General features: G+C 44.7%; 1 non-coding gene across 1 annotated transcript; it reads right to left on the reverse strand.

Moving 5' to 3' along the window:
* Positions 1-7,846: 7,846 nt before the first annotated feature.
* Positions 7,847-7,953, reverse strand: LOC112636875. Its single transcript, XR_003122332.1, has one exon. It is a non-coding gene; the product is annotated as a U6 spliceosomal RNA (small nuclear RNA).
* Between the last annotated feature and the right edge of the window lie 821 nt (positions 7,954-8,774).

The raw sequence follows: 8,774 nt of genomic DNA on the forward strand, positions 1-8,774 counted from the left end.
ATTTTTTTTGAGACAGGGTCTCACTCTGTCACCCAGGCCGGAGGGCAGTGGCATGATCTCAGCTCACTGCAACCTCCACCTCCCCAGTTGAAGTGATTCTCCTGCCTCAGCCTCCCCAGTAGGTGGGACTACAGGCGCCCACCACCACACCTGGCTAATTTTTGTATTTTTAGTAGAGTTGGGGTTTCACTATATTGGCCCTCTGGGGCCTCTTTCATGAGGGCACTGGTCTTTAACTCCTGACCTTGTGATCTGCCTCCACCTCGGCCTTCCAAAGTGCTGGGGTTACAGGAGTGAGCCACCGTGCCCAGCCATGAATATATTTTTAGTTTAGGGAATCTTCCAAAATACAAAGCACTCCCAGTTAGTTATCAATGAGTTTGAATTATTGGTAAGAGTTTGAATTATTGACAAAATGTCAAAAATATCATTTAATTTTACATTAAATTTTGTGGAAAAGATTGGAAGCTTGTTTTATTTTGCACCCACATGGCAGTAGTTCAGCAGTGTAGATACTGTTTTCCCTCAGCACCTTGAAGATACTACTTCACTGGCTTCTTTGTGGCATTTAATCTCTCAGTTGAGAAGACGGTTGCCTAATTGTCATTCCTTTCCCCCAATCTTTTATCTCTGATAGTCTTTTATCTCTGATAGCCCTTAAGATTTTCTTGTTGTTCTTGATGTTTTAAAATTGTTCTGTAATGAATTGACTTCTTTATCCTTTTGGTATGTAACACACTTTTGTAAAAATTCAACTTTCCCTTCATTTTCTTCTGGAATCCTCGCAATCTAACCTCAATACTCCTCCATGGTTCTCTCATGTTATTCTCGTCTTTGGTCATGATTGCGTGAATTCCTCCACTCCAATTCAGTAATCCCCTTTTCAAAGGTATCCAGCCTAGAGTTCATTTTTTTCAATTGATTTTTAAATTTTAATGTCTATTTTTAAATTTCTACTTGTTTCTCTTTCAGATCTACCTCTTTCTTCTTCCATAATAGTTTTTTTTTTTTTTGCTTCCTACTTTCTTGTTCTTTTTTAATGGAGGAAATATCTTTATCTCTTTAAATATCATAAGCACATTTATTTTCAATTCCTTATCAGTTCCACAAAATTATTATTATTATTATCATTATTATTACTATTGAGACAGTCTTGCTTTGCAGCCCAGGCTGGAGTGCAGTGGCACGATCATGGCTCACTGCTGCTTCAATCTCCCGGGCTCAAGCCATCCTCCCGGGCTCAAGCCATCCTCCCACCCCAGCCTCCTGACTAGCTGGAACTGCAGAAGTGAGCCACTACACATGGCTAATTTTTTTATTTTTAGGTTAAGGTTAAGGCCACACTGTGTTGCCCAGGCTGGTCTCAAACTCCTGATCTCTCAAAATGCTGAGATTACAGGGAAGAGCCACCATGCCAGGCCTAATTTTATCTAGAGTGAATTTATACTCTTAACTGGGGAGGTGGAATTCATACTCTTTCTTATGTAAAATATTTTAATGTGGTTCTGAACTTTACTTTGCAGGAGGCTATTCTGAGCGGAAAGAGCTGTAGTCTTTTATCTATTTTCTCCTTCCTGTTCCCTACCTGCTCTTTTTCCTACCTGACAGTATTGCCTTTCCCTCCACATAGCAGCCTGGGACCTCAGCTCAGAAGCAGAAACACGGCATTTTTTCTTGGTATTCCTGCCTTACTTTGATGTTGTAAATATCACAGTATTTACAATACCACAATTATCACATATTTACACTATCAAAATAAGGCAGGAATACCAAAAAATTAAACTCACATGTCAATTTGAGAAAAATTTATAGGACTATGACATGCGTTAATGTGTCATTTAAAAAATCTTCCATTAAAATGTTGTATTTTTTTCTTTTGATTCCTTCACTACATTAGGCTCTGTCCCTGAATTCCTCTTTCCCGACTTCTGCTTCGGTAGCTTTAAGCCATGGGGTATCCAACTTTTTTTCAGGCTCCATCACAAGAGGGAGCCCTATCGCTAGTCCCCATCCTCAAAGCTCTCTGCGTGATGTTGTCTACTGCCACTCTTCACTACCCTGTGGGAGCCAAAGCCCTGGGCGTATGAACAGAAGACAAGTAGGTATACAGCTGCAATTCAGCTCTCTTCGCTGTGTAATTTTTGTTTGTTTCTGTGCCACGGAGGTATGTATGTTTTTGCATTCTGAACCAACTATATCATTTTAATTTCCCCTTCTTGTAAACTTTTTATTGCTACATGTTTGGAATGAGGGTAGGGGCTGAAGGTGGGAGAGGGGGAGAGATTGATCAGAGAATGAGGCTGACTCACGTCTTAGGCAGTTATCAGTTGTGTCCTTCTGCTAATATTCAAGGTGCAAAAGTTTAGGCTGGGCACAGTGGCTCACGCCTATAATCCCAGCACTTTGGGAGGCTGAGGCCAGTGGATCACCTGAGGTCAGGAGTTCAAGACCAGCCTGGCCAATGAAACCTGTCTCTACTAAAAATACAAAAATTAGCTGGGTGTGGTGGCACGTGCCTGTAACCCCAGCTACTAGGGAGGCTGAGGCAGAAGAATCACTTGACCCTGGGAGGAGGAGGTTGCAGTAAGCAAAGATTGAATCGGCCTCAAAAAAAAAAAAAGAAAGAAAGAAAAAAAATGTTATGTTCATGTTTTATTTGGCAAGCTATTTCATACGTTTTAGTTTTTATTTCTTTGTTTTAATTTACCAATAAAGCAAAGGCAAACCATTTAATTTTTATTTCTGATTACAAAAGCAATAACTTTTTTTTTCTTTTTTCTTTTTCTTTTTTTTTTTTGAGATGGAGTCTCACTCTGTCGCCCAGGCTGGAGAATAGTGGCCAATCTCAGGTCACTGCAACCTCCGCCTCCCAGGGTCAAGCGATTCTCCTGCCTCAGCCTCCCGAGTAGCTGGAACTACAGGCGTGCATCACCATGTCCAGCTAATTTTTGTATTTTTAGTACAGATGATGTTTCACCATGTTGGCCAGGCTGGTCTCGAACTCCTGACCTCACGTGATGTGTCCACCTCAGCCTCCCAAAGTGCTGGATTACAGCCATGAGCCACTGCTCCGGCCACAATAACTCTTCATTATAGAAAATTATTAAAATTCAGGAAAGGGGAAATACTAGTTTGGAGAATGGTGAGTGGGATGCTTTATGGATGCCTCCTCTTTGAAGATGTGCCTTGAAAGATGAGGATTTTAGCAGTAGGATTGTGAGGAAAGAAAAGATAGAAGGGCATTTTAAAGGGGGGATGGAATCCAGATATGGAAATAAAAATATTCCACATGCTTCACAGGATATTGCTGGGTACATGGAGTAAGGGTGGATATGTAGATAAAGCTGGAAATGATTTGGGATGAGATTTTGCAGATCTTGAATGTATTCTTCAGGAAATGAAAATCCAAGTTCTTGGCCAGGCGCGGTGGCTCACACCTGTAATCCCAACACTTTGGGAGGCTGAGGTGGGTGGATCACATGAGGTCAGGAGTTCAAAACCAGCCTGGCCAATATGGAGAAACCCTGTCTCTACTAAAAATACAAAAATTAGCCAGGTGTGGTGGCAGGCGCCTGTAATCCCAGCTACTGAGAAGGCTGAGACAGGAGAATTGCATGAACTCTGGAGTCGGAGGTTGCAGTGAGCCGACATCGCTCCACTGCACTCCAGCCTCGGGGACAGACACTCCTTTTGTCTCAAAAAAAAAAAAAAAAGAGAAGAAAAGAAAATCCAAGTCCACATTTGTCCTTAAAAAAAAATTCCTGTAAAGCTCTTTTTGTACCACAGCACAGAGAAGTACAATGTTACATTTGAGAAACACTATTTTGTTCATTTCCTGTGAGACAAGTTTGAATGTAAAATGGGAGGAAAAGCCTTGTGTTTTAGTTCCTTCCTGATTCCCCCTCGCCACCCCCCCGCCGAAAGGTAGGCAGGAGCTGGGGAGGAGAGGAGTTATGTATTCACTCTCCACAATTAAACACAAGTAAAAATCCACATCTATCCCCAACAGTAAAAGTCACATAACCAGCACTTTAACTATAAACACAGAAAACGTTTTATGTTGCTACAAGAGCAAATGTATAATCAAGAAAGATTCTTTGTAATGTTATCTAAAACCTGAAAAGTCTATAGTTTTGGTTGGTTGCCCAGTAAATTGAAAGGACTTTTTTTTTTTAATCTTGGGTTTCGTTTTTCTTGGTCTAAAGCCCAATCTATTGCCAGTGGTGACTCAGAAGGGATGCCTGAAATAGTTCTTCTGAAGTTATCTGTCTTTGTGTCTTATCATCCACGGATGGCCAAGACTTTCTCATGCATCTATATATTTCACAAAAGCCTAGCACAGTGTTCCCATGTTAAATGTTTGCTGAATTACAGAAAAGCATTTCAACTCATCTGTCAAATATGTGAGACAACAAATAGCATTTGGTGATGTGTCCACGGATGTGCAGTTAGAATTGTAAGGCCAAAGTAACCCAGAAGTTTCCTTTTCCCTTTTTCTTGACCAGGAAGAACTGTCCAATGAACGCTATCACTGATGAAGGAAAAGTTCTGGTAAAGATATTTTTTCAAAATATTAAGATAAAAGTAAAAGCACTTATTTTCAGAAAGTGATTATCATTAGCTAGAAAAATCGAATCACAAGGCTAGGCACAGTGGCTCATACCTGTAATCCCAGCACTCTGGGAGGCCAAGGCAGGCGGATCACAAGGTCAAGAGTCGAGACCAGCCTGGCCAACGTGGTGAAACCCTGTCTCTCCTAAAAATAAAAAAATTAGCCAGGCGTGGTGGCAGACACCTGTAGTCTCAGTTACTTGGGAGGCTGAGGCAGGAGAATCGCTTGAACCCGGGAGGCAGCGGTTGCGGTGAGCCAAGATCGTACCATTGCACTCCAGCCTGGGCAACAAGAGTGAAACTCCGTCTCAAATAAATAAATAAGTAAATAAACAAAACGATGTGTTTCCTCATAGTTCTGAAGGCTGCAAAGTCTTTGATAAAGACACCGGAAGATGTGGTGTGGTGTCTATGGAGGGCCTGCCTTCTGGCTGGTGAGCAGCACCTCTCTGTGTCCTCACGTGGTGGAAGGGGAAAGGCAGCCCTCTGGGGCCTCTTTCATAAGCACTAATTCCATTCATGAGGTCTCCGCTCTTTTGACCTAATAACCTCACCATGTGTCCAGAATTGGTGGGTTCTTGGTCTTGCTGACTTCAAGAAGGAAGTCACAGACCCTCGCGGTGAGTGTTACAGTTCTTAAAGATGGTGTGTCCAGAGTTTGTTCCCTCAGATGTTCAGATGTGTCTGCAGCTTCTTCCTTCTGGTGGGTTCGTGGTCTCGCTGACAGGAGTGAAGCTACAGACCTTCGCGTGAGTGTTACAGCTTTTAAAGGTGGCACGTCTGGAGTTGTTCATTCCTCCTGGTGGGTGGGTTCATGGCCTCACTGGCTTCAAAAGTGAAGCTGCAGACCTTCATGGTGAGTGTTACAGCTCATAAACGCCACGTGAACCTAAAGAGTGAGGAGCAACCAAAAGACCTAAGGCTCCACTAGTGTGGAATGGGACTCTAGCGGGTTGCCACTGCTGGCCTGCTTTTATTCCCTTATCTGACCCCTCCCACATCCTGCTGATTGGTCTATTTTACAGAGAGTTGATTGGTCCATTTTGACAGAGTGCTGATTGGTGCGTTTACAATCCCTTAGCTAGACATGAAGGTTCTCCAAGTCCCTACTAGACTCAGGATGTCAGCTGGCTTCTCCTGGTGTATCTTGCACCTGGGCTGCAGGCCAAGCTGCCCACCAGTCCCGCGCAGTGCACCCTCAGCCCTTGGGCGGTTGATGGGACCGAGCACTGCAGAGTGGAGGACGGCACTCGTAGGGGAGGCTCTCCGACCTCGCAGGAGCCCACGGCAGAGCGGGCGGCTCAGACATTGCGGGCTGCAGGTCCCGAGCCCTGTCCCGCAGGGAGGCAACTGAGGCCCCGCGAGAATTCAAGAGTGGTGCATGCTGGCCGGCAGTGCTGGGGGACCTGGCACAACCTCCGCAGCTGCTGGTTTGGGTGCTAAGCCCCTCACTGCTCGGGCAGCAGCGCAGTCTGGCGGCTCCGAGTGCAGGGCACGCCAAGCCTGGCCCGGGCCCTCTGGAACTCGCGCTGGCCTGTGAGCACCCAGCTCGGCCCGGTTCCCGCCCACGCCTCGCCCTCCGCACCTTCCCAGCAAGCAGAAGGAGTCGGCTCCAGCTCCTGCCTTGGCCAGCCCAGAGAGGGGCTTCCACAGTGCAGTGCCGGGCTGAAGGGCTCCTCAAGCGCCACCAGAGTGGATGCTGAGGCCGAGGAGTCCCCGAGAGTGAGGGCTACTAGCATGTTGTCACCTCTCACCAATGGGCCCACCTGCTAATACCATCCCTCACCTTGAGGATTAGGTTTTTAATATATGAATTTTGGGGGACACAAATATTTTGATCATAGAGAGAAGGTAAATTGGTACTGCTCTAAACTAAGGAAACAGAGAGGACTCTGGGAAATGCTCCTCCCTCCCTGGGGCTCCTAAGCTTTTCAAATATTTTCATCAGTGCCATATATCTCCCCTTAACCACTCTACAGCCCTGGATTAGACCGTAGCATAAGCCATGATTTTCAATTTGCTTATAATCTGGTGTAGAGTTTCATTCATTCATTCAACATACATGCAGCGCCTACAATGTGCCATAAATATATGCCAGAAAGGCAGAATATTTGCCAAACAAATGGTGCAGCTACTGTATGCAGTGAAATTTGGGAAGCTGTCTCTGGGGGTCGGATAGCTTGGGAAGGCTTTATCAAAGAACTGGTGATTTGAAGTCGGACTTGTAAAATGGATGGGATTTAAACTGAAGAAGGAGGAGGTAATGCTGGAGGTACAGAGGTGTAAGTAGAGGACATGAGGGAATTCAAACTGGAAAGGGGGGTTCCAGGCAGCGCGTGGTGGCTCAGGCCTGTAATCCCAGCACTTTCGGAGGCCAAGGTGGGCAGATCACTTGAGGTCAGGAGTTCGAGACCAGCCTCGCCAACATGGTACAACACTATCTCTACTAAAAATGCAAAAATGGGCCGGGCGCGGTGGCTCACGCCTGTAATCCCAGCGCTTTGGGAGGCCGAGGCGGGCGGATCACGAGATCAGGAGATCGAGACCATCCTGGCTAACATGGTGAAACCCTGTCTCTACTAAAAATACAAAAAAATTAGCTGGGCGTGGTGGTGGGGGCCTGTAGTCCCAGCTACTCGGGAGGCTGAGGCAGGAGAATGGCATGAACTCAGGAGGCAGAGGTTGCAGTGAGCTGAGGTTGCCCCACGGCACTCCAGCCTGAGCGACACAGCGAGACTGCATCTCAAAAAAAAATTAGCCAGGCATAGTTGCAGGCGCCTGTAATCCCAGCTACTCGGGAGGCTGAGGCAGGAGAATCACTTGAACTGGGGAGGTGGAGGTTGCAGTGAGCTGAGATCATGCCACTGCACTCCAGTCTGGGTGACAGAGCAAGATTCTGCCTCAAACAAACGAACAACAACAACAAAACAAATTTATACTTTAAAAGGGGGAATGCTGCTATGTAAATTCTATCTCAATGTTTTTTAAAAAATTAGACTATTTATTTATGATCCCTGCATGGAATTAAACTAAATGATAAAAAATTTTCTTAAAATCAAGGTAGGAGTCACTTTTTAATCAAAGATTGCATTCTTTTTTTTCTTTTTTAACTTTTATTTTAGGTTCAGGGGCACATTGTTCAGTTCTGTTATATAGGTAAACTCATGTCACAAGAATTTGGTGTCCAGAACATTTCATTACCCAGGTACCAAGCGTAGTACCTGATAGGTATTTTTAAAATATGAAACACTTCATGAAATTGCATGTCATCCTTATGCAGGGGACATACTAATCTTCTCTGCATCATTCCAATTTTAGTATATGTGCTGCTGAAACTAGCACCAAAAGTTATATTCTACAGTATATGTCAAATGAAAATTGCATCTGATCTATGAATATTACTCTGGAAAAATCCCTTGAATTGTCCAGGGTATAGTAATAGTCAGGATTAATATATTCTTTACCATCTCTTCATAAATGCGGTGCAGCTAGTTTTTCCTCCAGCGTTGGAGTCCATCACTGTTGCTGTGGATCAGCAACAAATGAAGTCATTGGTTTGCATTTCAGGCCTCCCTTGTATTGAAAATACAGTTTGTGTGAACATAGTTGACTTGTCAGAAATTAAAGACATAGATGATGCAATTTCCCTGAATTATTTTTTCTGAGACTGAGTCTTGCTCTGTTGCCCAGGCTGGAGTGCAGTGGTACGATCTCCGCTCACTGCAACCTCTGCCTCCTGGGCTCAAGTGGTTCTCCTGCCTCAGCCTCTTGAGTAGCTGGGACTACAGGCATGCGCCACCACGTCTGGCAAATTTTTATTTTTATTTTTAGGTTTATCCATGTTGGTCAGGCTGGTCTCCAACTCCTGACCTCAAATGATCCACCCGCTTTAGCCTCCCAGAGTGCTGGGATTACAGGCGTGAACCACTGCACTCAGCCTTGAACTCCTAAATTCTATTTACTTCATACTATTTTATCTAATTCCTTTCCTCACTTGTATTTATCTTTTTTTTTTTTTTTTTTTTTTTTAGACGGAGTCTGGCTCTCTCCCCCAGGCTGGAGTGCAGTGGTGCAATCTGGGCTCACTGCAAGCTCCGCCTCCCAGGCTTACACCATTCTCCTGCCTCAGCCTCTTGAGTAGCTGGGACTACAGGCACCCGCCA

The sequence above is a fragment of the Theropithecus gelada genome, chromosome 12 (assembly GCF_003255815.1).
Source record: "Theropithecus gelada isolate Dixy chromosome 12, Tgel_1.0, whole genome shotgun sequence".
In the NCBI taxonomy this organism is placed as follows: domain Eukaryota; kingdom Metazoa; phylum Chordata; class Mammalia; order Primates; family Cercopithecidae; genus Theropithecus; species Theropithecus gelada.